General features: G+C 49.4%; 1 protein-coding gene across 1 annotated transcript in view; it reads left to right on the top strand.

Annotated features, from left to right (window-relative positions):
* Positions 1-54: 54 nt before the first annotated feature.
* Positions 55-7,357, top strand: part of ETF1 (eukaryotic translation termination factor 1) — a 22,825-nt gene continuing 15,522 nt past the window's right edge. The window contains exon 1 of the mRNA XM_009649659.2: positions 55-167. The gene's annotated coding sequence lies outside the window, so the exon portion shown is untranslated. The remainder of the gene's footprint in view (positions 168-7,357) is intronic.

Here is a 7,357-nt window from a genome sequence, read left to right as displayed (position 1 = left end):
CGTCATGGCTGTGCCTCGGGTCTGGGCTCTGGGAAACAGTTTAACCGTTGATACAGGATCTGTTTCTGCAGAGCTGAAGCTTTCACCTTAGGACGTGGAGTACGATGGAGACCTTGAACCGGGCCTGGGTGAGCTGGTCGATCGGTGAAGGGCAGTGCTGTGGCAAGGTACTACTTGGCTTTCTGACTTGTGCTGTGTTAATTAGGTTGCAGTGCTGATGTGTCATGCTAGTGCCAGTCATGGGATAGCCTTTGGGATCTCTCCACAGCAATCTGATGTCTCCAGTGGACCTATGCTGGCTAAAAGTCTTTTGCTTCTGTTGGAATCTGGGCTGGGCCAGCCTTGGGGTAAATGGCTGTCCTTCATTCTCTGGGGAGCGTGAAGCAGATGAGCGGGGCAAGGACTGGAAGAGAAGCGTCTTTGGGGTGGCACGTGGAATTTACCTTTACTGACAATGAGCTTTCTGCTTTGGCTTTACAAGCAACCACTGAAGTGTGGAGTCTTTAGGGAAGAGATTATGATTTAGGGTCTTACCTAAGCCACATTGCTTCCTTGTAGTTGCGCTTTCTGAGCTCACTTGTCTTAAGGGTAGTTTCTAAAGGAGGTCATGTTTCTGTTACAGAGGTAAAGGCTGTAATTATTAATACTGCCTTTTGCTTCTGGTAGCGTGAGGAGAAGGAGGAGACATTTTTTGAGAGGCTGGAATAGAAATAGTCCAGGGCAGAAGTGATACCCGAGGGCTCTGTGGCAGGTAAGCACGCAGGGTGTACCGCAGCTGCTTAGGCGCTGGTTACCGCTTTGCCCATTCAAGTCTCTTCAGGCTGCCGGTCTCCACAGTGCTGGGCTTAGAAGCTGAATATGGGTTTCATGTCAGCGGCGCTGATCAGACCTCTCGGGGCTAAGGCAGTGTCTCTTAAGAACTTGTGTTTCAGTGGTGTTGAGGGTGGGTGGTCTGAGAAAGCTGCCCTTTCCCTGAGGCAGGTGAGAAGGCAGCCAGAGACAAGGGAGAATGTCCAAAGGGTTGTTGACACCCTGCTGGTTGCCTGTGTCTAACTGTTGTAAAACATATCCTGGGCTTTCTCATCTGCCTGCTCTACCTGTTCCTTTTGCATTATAGCAACAATTAGGAAGTGCTGTTTTGAGAGTACATGCTAGCAAGTGGCAGAAAATGACCTGATTGGGGAGAATGGTTAAGTGTCAGACAAGAACTCCGGTAAGTGTTTTATAGCCTTTGGTAGTTCGGCAGCCTGGTACCCTCTTTTACAACTGCGTGAATCATTAGTGAGCAGTGTGATTCATACGCAGATCATCATTCACATAGAGCTAATGAATGAGGCCCTGACTGCTGAAGACAAATGACGTGGTAGAAGATAGGAATGAGAGCCTCAAAAGAGGACAGACTTTTTTGGCTTTATGGCAACTGGATTTCCCCCCCCCCCCCTCCCCCCCCCCTTCTTCTTCCCCCTCCCTGTTAGTTCCCTATTCCCATGTAGCTCTGAGGCATTAACATCTTAACAAGCAAATCTGGATTTGTTGCTTCAGTCCCTCTGTGTACATCTTGTACCCAACTGGCCCATTAGCATAATGCAACAAGTCTTTTAAACTTGGAGCATTAATAATTGGAGAGGGAGGAGGGAGAGCAGGGGAGCTGTGGCAAAACTGAGCCTCCCAGTGAGTCACAAATGTCTGAAGTGCAGAAATGTCTGTTCCACTTACCAGTAATTGGGCATCCGGGCTTTCTGCATGAGGTCAGATGCAGCCAATAAGGCCTATTCAAAACATGCCTACGCAATTATGTTTTGTGATGTGTTGCCTTTGATCCAAGGATTTCAGGGTGGCATTGATTCACCTGCCTCGTGGGGTGCGCAGTAACCGCTCGTGCTGATTCAGTGCTCTTCGGCAGTACGGGATGAAGTCAGGATCTGCTCCTGGAGCTGCAGAACTGATTTGGGATCTGGGAGCTGGCGGTTGCCTGAGCAGCAGCCGCAGCGTCAGAGCTGGCTCCAGTTGGGGACTGGGAGGAAGCTCGGAGCATGGAGCTGCTTACATTGACCTCCGTTCAGGTAGTGCATGGTGGACCAATGTGCACTGGGAGCAGCTGGTACCTGCTACCTGTGCAGCCTTCGGAGACGTGATGCCTGGCCAAATTCTCTCGTCTGTGGAGAAATAGAGGTCTGTGACCTGATTCTGCTTTCACCTCCTTTCAGTCCCTGGGGAGTGATGCATGCTGAGGTCAGGAGGCAGATACTGGCAGCAGGCCAGCGACTGCTGAGGGAGGGGTAGCACTACCTTGCCTGACCTTTGGGGAGACTCTCGCCAGTGTTGCCTCTGCTCCTTTGCTGAAGCAGCTGTCTGCTGCCTCCCCATGGGAGGCCTTCCCTTGCTGCCCAAGCAGGGGGTGCAGGCTCGCTTCTCTTTTCCAAGGTGGGTTCTGGCTTGGTGCTTTGTTCCCTAGCTTGTACTCGGTGACCTTGCTTGGCACCTGGGAGTTTTTCCTCTTTGAGTAGGTCAGTGGGTTAGGGTAAGAGGGCAGAATACCTTTTTGGGACAGTCTTAATGTCTGTGTTCAAGCTCTGTCTGGTTACACAGAGTACTTTTTTGTATATCACCTTCCTGTAATGCTGGCAGATGTGATGGAAGATTCCTCTTTAGTACTCTGGGACAGAACTTCAGCTGAGAGCTTGGCATTTCATGGGCCGTGGTGGCAATAGCTGTGTGGCCTCATGCTGTGCAGCTAAGTGATTTTCTTTTGTCCAGGATAGAGGTGGCATTCAAAGACTGAGGGGGGAATTCGCTATCAGAGTGTTTCTTTGACTTGGGGGAGGAGGGCTGGCTTTCTCTAGTTAACGCTTATGCTGAAAAGTACTCTTGAGGGAAGAATGACTTGGTCTTTGGTTCTGCCATCCCCTCATTATCCACCCTGCCCCCATCTTGTGCTTTTTCTGTGCTTACAAGGTGGCACTGGATCCAGAGAGGTCACCTCTACCTTACTTTTGCTTGGGAACTGGTCTCTTCCATATCTTCATACCCTTGTTTGGATGACATGGAAACCTTTGAAGAACAACTTCTGTTGATGTCGCCTTTCAGTAGATGATCCAGAGTTCTGGTGTATGCTGTGGTGAAATGCAGAATACCTCCGAGGTGGGGGCTGTGAAGTTCTTGGGGAAATGATGCTGTAATAAGTGCTGCCAACATCATGGCTTTCAGCTCAACTTTACCTTACATTTCAAAGGACCTAATGGTAGGTCCTGTTGTCAGCTAACCGGTGTTGTGTGCTTTGTCTAGGCATCCATGCAGCACTTGTCTCCTGCTTGAGCTGTGCTTTGAGCCCATCACCTAAATAAGGAGTGGAACTTCATCTATTATTGATGGAGACATCACAAAAAGCTGTTGCTTCTCAAGCAGCAATTAGATCAAGGCATGTTGGCTGTGTTTGTTGCAAAGCATTCAACCGATGTTCTCACAGGCAATGCAGCCTTTGGGTAAGCTTCTAGATGATGTTGCCTCTGAAGCACTGAAGGGATCTTGGACTCTTAGGATTCTCTCTGCTCTTTCCTAGCAGGCTGCTGACAGGATTTCCAGGAAAAGTTACGTAGCTTTTGCATCTGCTGTCATCTCTCTAGATTTGGCATCTGAAGTGGACTTGAGCCACTCCCTATTTGATGAAGGCTTTGTCTTACTAAAAGACACTAAGTCTTTAAAGGGCACAGCTATGACCTGTTCATGTACTTCACAGCCATAATTCCTAAGTTGTAAGAGCATATGTGCAGAATTTCCCTATGGCAAGGTCAGCGCTCTTGCATACAGGGCCTATATGAATAGGGAGTGTCTAATTGGTCTATGTTTTGTAGCAGAACCCAAACCAGCAATTTTGTACTTGCCTATACCAAAGGACACCTACCTTTTATAGCACTTCATTCAACATCTCTGCTCAGACACAGGATCGAAAAAACTCAAATATTCTTGGCTTACATCACTGCTCGTGTGGACTGTGCTCTCAGCTTAGTCCTTCACTGAAGGGACTGCAGAGCTATGTGGGTACTTTTTCAGAAGCAGTGCTCTTCTCTTGGACCGGTGGTATGTGCCTGGTGACGTTCTGGCTTGGGTTATGTGGACTGCATCAGTCTTGCAGCTGGCTGTGCATGTGTTGGTGATGGGACTGGTCTAGCTGTCGTATAGCTTCAGTAGTCCTGGCTGTCCAGGCAGCTCGGGCTCCTCGCTACACGTGGTACCTGCCCAGTAATCCGCAGCCCTCTTGGATGGAGACCAACAGATGTTACCTTGGGAAGGTAACATTGCTTGAAGCAGTATGTGGCAACAGTTATTTCATAGAAAGCTTCCTAGCTGTGGTATGTGTTAAGATCAGATTATCTGAAAGCTGTCTGCTCCACCTTTCTGCCAGCCTCTGGCAGTCACATATAGGCCTGGTGCTGCCCTTGGTTCCTGGGGAAAGCAGGACACTTGTGAAGCTAGCGCCCTGTAAAAATAAGCTCATTTCGAGTCACAGAGAGTGACTGACCTTCCTTGCCTCTGCATCTCCACGTTACACAGTGTGCTATTAGTGTAAAATGTTTCATTGTGGAACAACTACAGCTCAGCTGCTGTTTGTCAGGTCTCTGATACCACAGGATAGGCCAGTAACTGCTATTTATATAGCACGTCTGTTAAATTAATGCTCTGCCTTGCCAGCACATATCCCAAATTCCAGGAGACAGGTTGAGTGACTGTTCCTCCTCAGACTGCTGGTTGGGATTGCTCTTGTCTGCCAAGTCGAGGGTAGCTACAGTCGGCGCTTGCAGGTTTGGGTTTTGTGTGGTATGTGGCCATGCAGGTAGCCATTTTACTGACATAATGCTGTGTAAGGTTGTAGGAGTCTTTTAGAAAACCACTAGACCAGTTTCTGGTTTCAGCTGAAAGCTGAAGGTCTAAGGATCTGCTCAGCTGTTCCTTCTGATGGGCAAAAGAGTAGAAATGGAATCCCTGAAGATGAAGATGGCCACCCAGAACAGGAGGCTCAACTGCCAGCTGTAATGAAAACCATCCATGGGGTATACTTGGCAGCTTATTTCAAATGTGATACACTGCTCGCTTTGTGCACTCGCCTTCTGTTGTGGTGGCTTCCTCATGCTGAACCATAAAACGCGTACATGCCGGGCCTTGCTCCTGGTGCCAAACGTGGCTTGGGACTCGGCACAGCAATCCAGCTGGTGTAAGTGCCTTCTGTAAAATCCCTGCTCTTGCTTCTGGAAAGAACCCAGTAGTTCTCTTCTTGGTCTGCAATGCCGCAGCTGTCGTAAGGCACGGTGAGATGCTGTCGGATGACACCTCCTCGGCAGTGCAGGAATATCTTGCAGGGAGAAGGAGCTGCTTGGATGCCGTAGTACCTGCTTGCAGGAATACAGGCAAAACTTTTCCCTTCAGCTTTTCAGGGCTGGGCTAGCAATGATGCAGCACCGCACACACTGCCACTTGCTGGGATAACTTGTTAACGTTTGCTCTTAGGCCTCTCTGTGACTGGGAAAGCTGTTTTGTGGTACAGTTGTCTGAAATTCCAACTGTGGTAACACTGAAGTTTTAATAATAGAACAGGCTGTCCTATCCACAAACCTTGATTTTTCCTAAAGAACTTGCCATCTTGAGAGAGCAAGATGTGCTTGTGTTTGCTTCCCTCTCTCCCCCAAACAGTTCTCTGGCAGGTTGTAGGAGCAAGGTTGGAGCTCACCTGCAGTGGTTTATTGGCAGAGTTGGAGCCCTGATCATCATCATCTATCCTAGAGATACCTAATGCTGCTACCTTCCAGGCCACGCTATATCTCAGCTAATTGCCAATTACTGGCAGGGCTGGCACAGCATGAGTAGTAACCATAGTACCCAGACAGTGAAGTGTTTCTACCTTTCCAGAGGTTGGTGCTTAATTGCTCCCTTGTTTCTTTGTAGTGTGTGGACAGGTGCCCTTAATGCTTTTAATTGTTTTCTCCTCTCTGGTCCCTTGTGTGGTCTGAGGTGCGGGTTTCTTATAAAGCAAACATCCCGGAGCATTTCGGTTCTTGATGCACGTACTTGCATTACAGTGGCAGCTATTTGGCTGCTGTGCAGGCACTCCTTAGCCCAGAATAGGGACAGCAACTGTCTCTAGCTGCTTAAAACTTCCTGGCTCAGTTCAGTCTGAAAGCATTAGCTTCCAGCTGATCTAGTGTAATTTGTCTTGGGTGCGCTAAAACCGGGGGGGGGGAACCTCTTAGCAATGCTGCGTTTTGAAATCAGGACCCTGCTGAGAATATGATCTGGAGTGCTTCAGGTCCATCCTTCCGGCAGGAGCGCTGGGGATGATGCAGGGAAGAACCAGCTCATTGCACGTTTGATCCTGAGCTGCCAGTGTGAGCACTGCCCTTAATCTCGATTGATTACTTAATTGTTCACTGCAACAATTCTGTAATGAAGTTCTGTCTGGCAGCGTGCTCGCTAGGGGATTCGTGGTTGGCAATGGCCTGCCAGGCAGAAAATGTCCCCTGTGCTTCATGCACAGCAGAGCCTGTTGGTTTTGGAGGGCTGCTGGTTAGAAAGGCCCCTTTTGGGAGGTTGTAGTCAGCATGATTTCCCCTACCTTCTTCCCAGAGTGAAGATACTCTAGAACCGGGTGCGCAGCTCACCTAGCAGCTGCAGAGGAAGATTGGGTTTTTGCAGAAATACCTGTCGTCTTGTTCAGGCACAGTGGCTGCAAAGACCGATAGGAAACCTGGAAATTATATTACTATGCAGAATAACCTATTTTTTTTTTTTCAAAGTGTTTTTGAAAAGCAGCTTTGTTAGAAAAATCTTTGCTACGTTTTGTCTCATTGCGGTGAATTTAGCAGATGCAACGACAGGCTTGCCTTGCCTCCCAGCAGTACGGCCACATACAGGTACAAGCTTGCTTTGAGAGGGGAAAAACCGCCCTTCTGTGGCAGGATAACAAGGTCTTAGTGGTGTGCGAAGGAGTCCTGCAGCTACCTCCAGTCCCTTGTGTGTAGATCTGCTTCAGCTGGTGTCTTGCAGCTCTCAACCTCTCTGGGACATGATCTAATTTAGTGATCGTATCCTGACCATGTGCTTGTTTAAGGAAGAGGGAGATGAGCAGGGGGTGCTGACTGTTACTTTCAATTAGCTGGCTGCCTAATGAACTACTTGGTTGGGTGGATTAGCTGTACCCGGCAGGCGGCAGCAGCAGCGTGCTGGCAGGGGCTGCGCCCCTTGGGGTGCTGGGTGCCCAGGGACACGGGGTGACAAGCCGGCTGACTCCTTGTGCTCCAGGCTCCAGCTGCCTGGGATGCCGCGAGGTGCTCCGGCTGCCGCTGCCCCCGTGGCAAGCGGCCCGCCC

Source organism: Egretta garzetta, unplaced genomic scaffold (genome assembly GCF_000687185.1).
Source record: "Egretta garzetta isolate BGI_Z169 unplaced genomic scaffold, ASM68718v1 scaffold60, whole genome shotgun sequence".
NCBI lineage: Eukaryota > Metazoa > Chordata > Aves > Pelecaniformes > Ardeidae > Egretta > Egretta garzetta.
The sequence above is the reverse complement of the archived record's forward strand: the minus strand, read 5'-3'. Positions and strand labels throughout refer to the sequence as shown.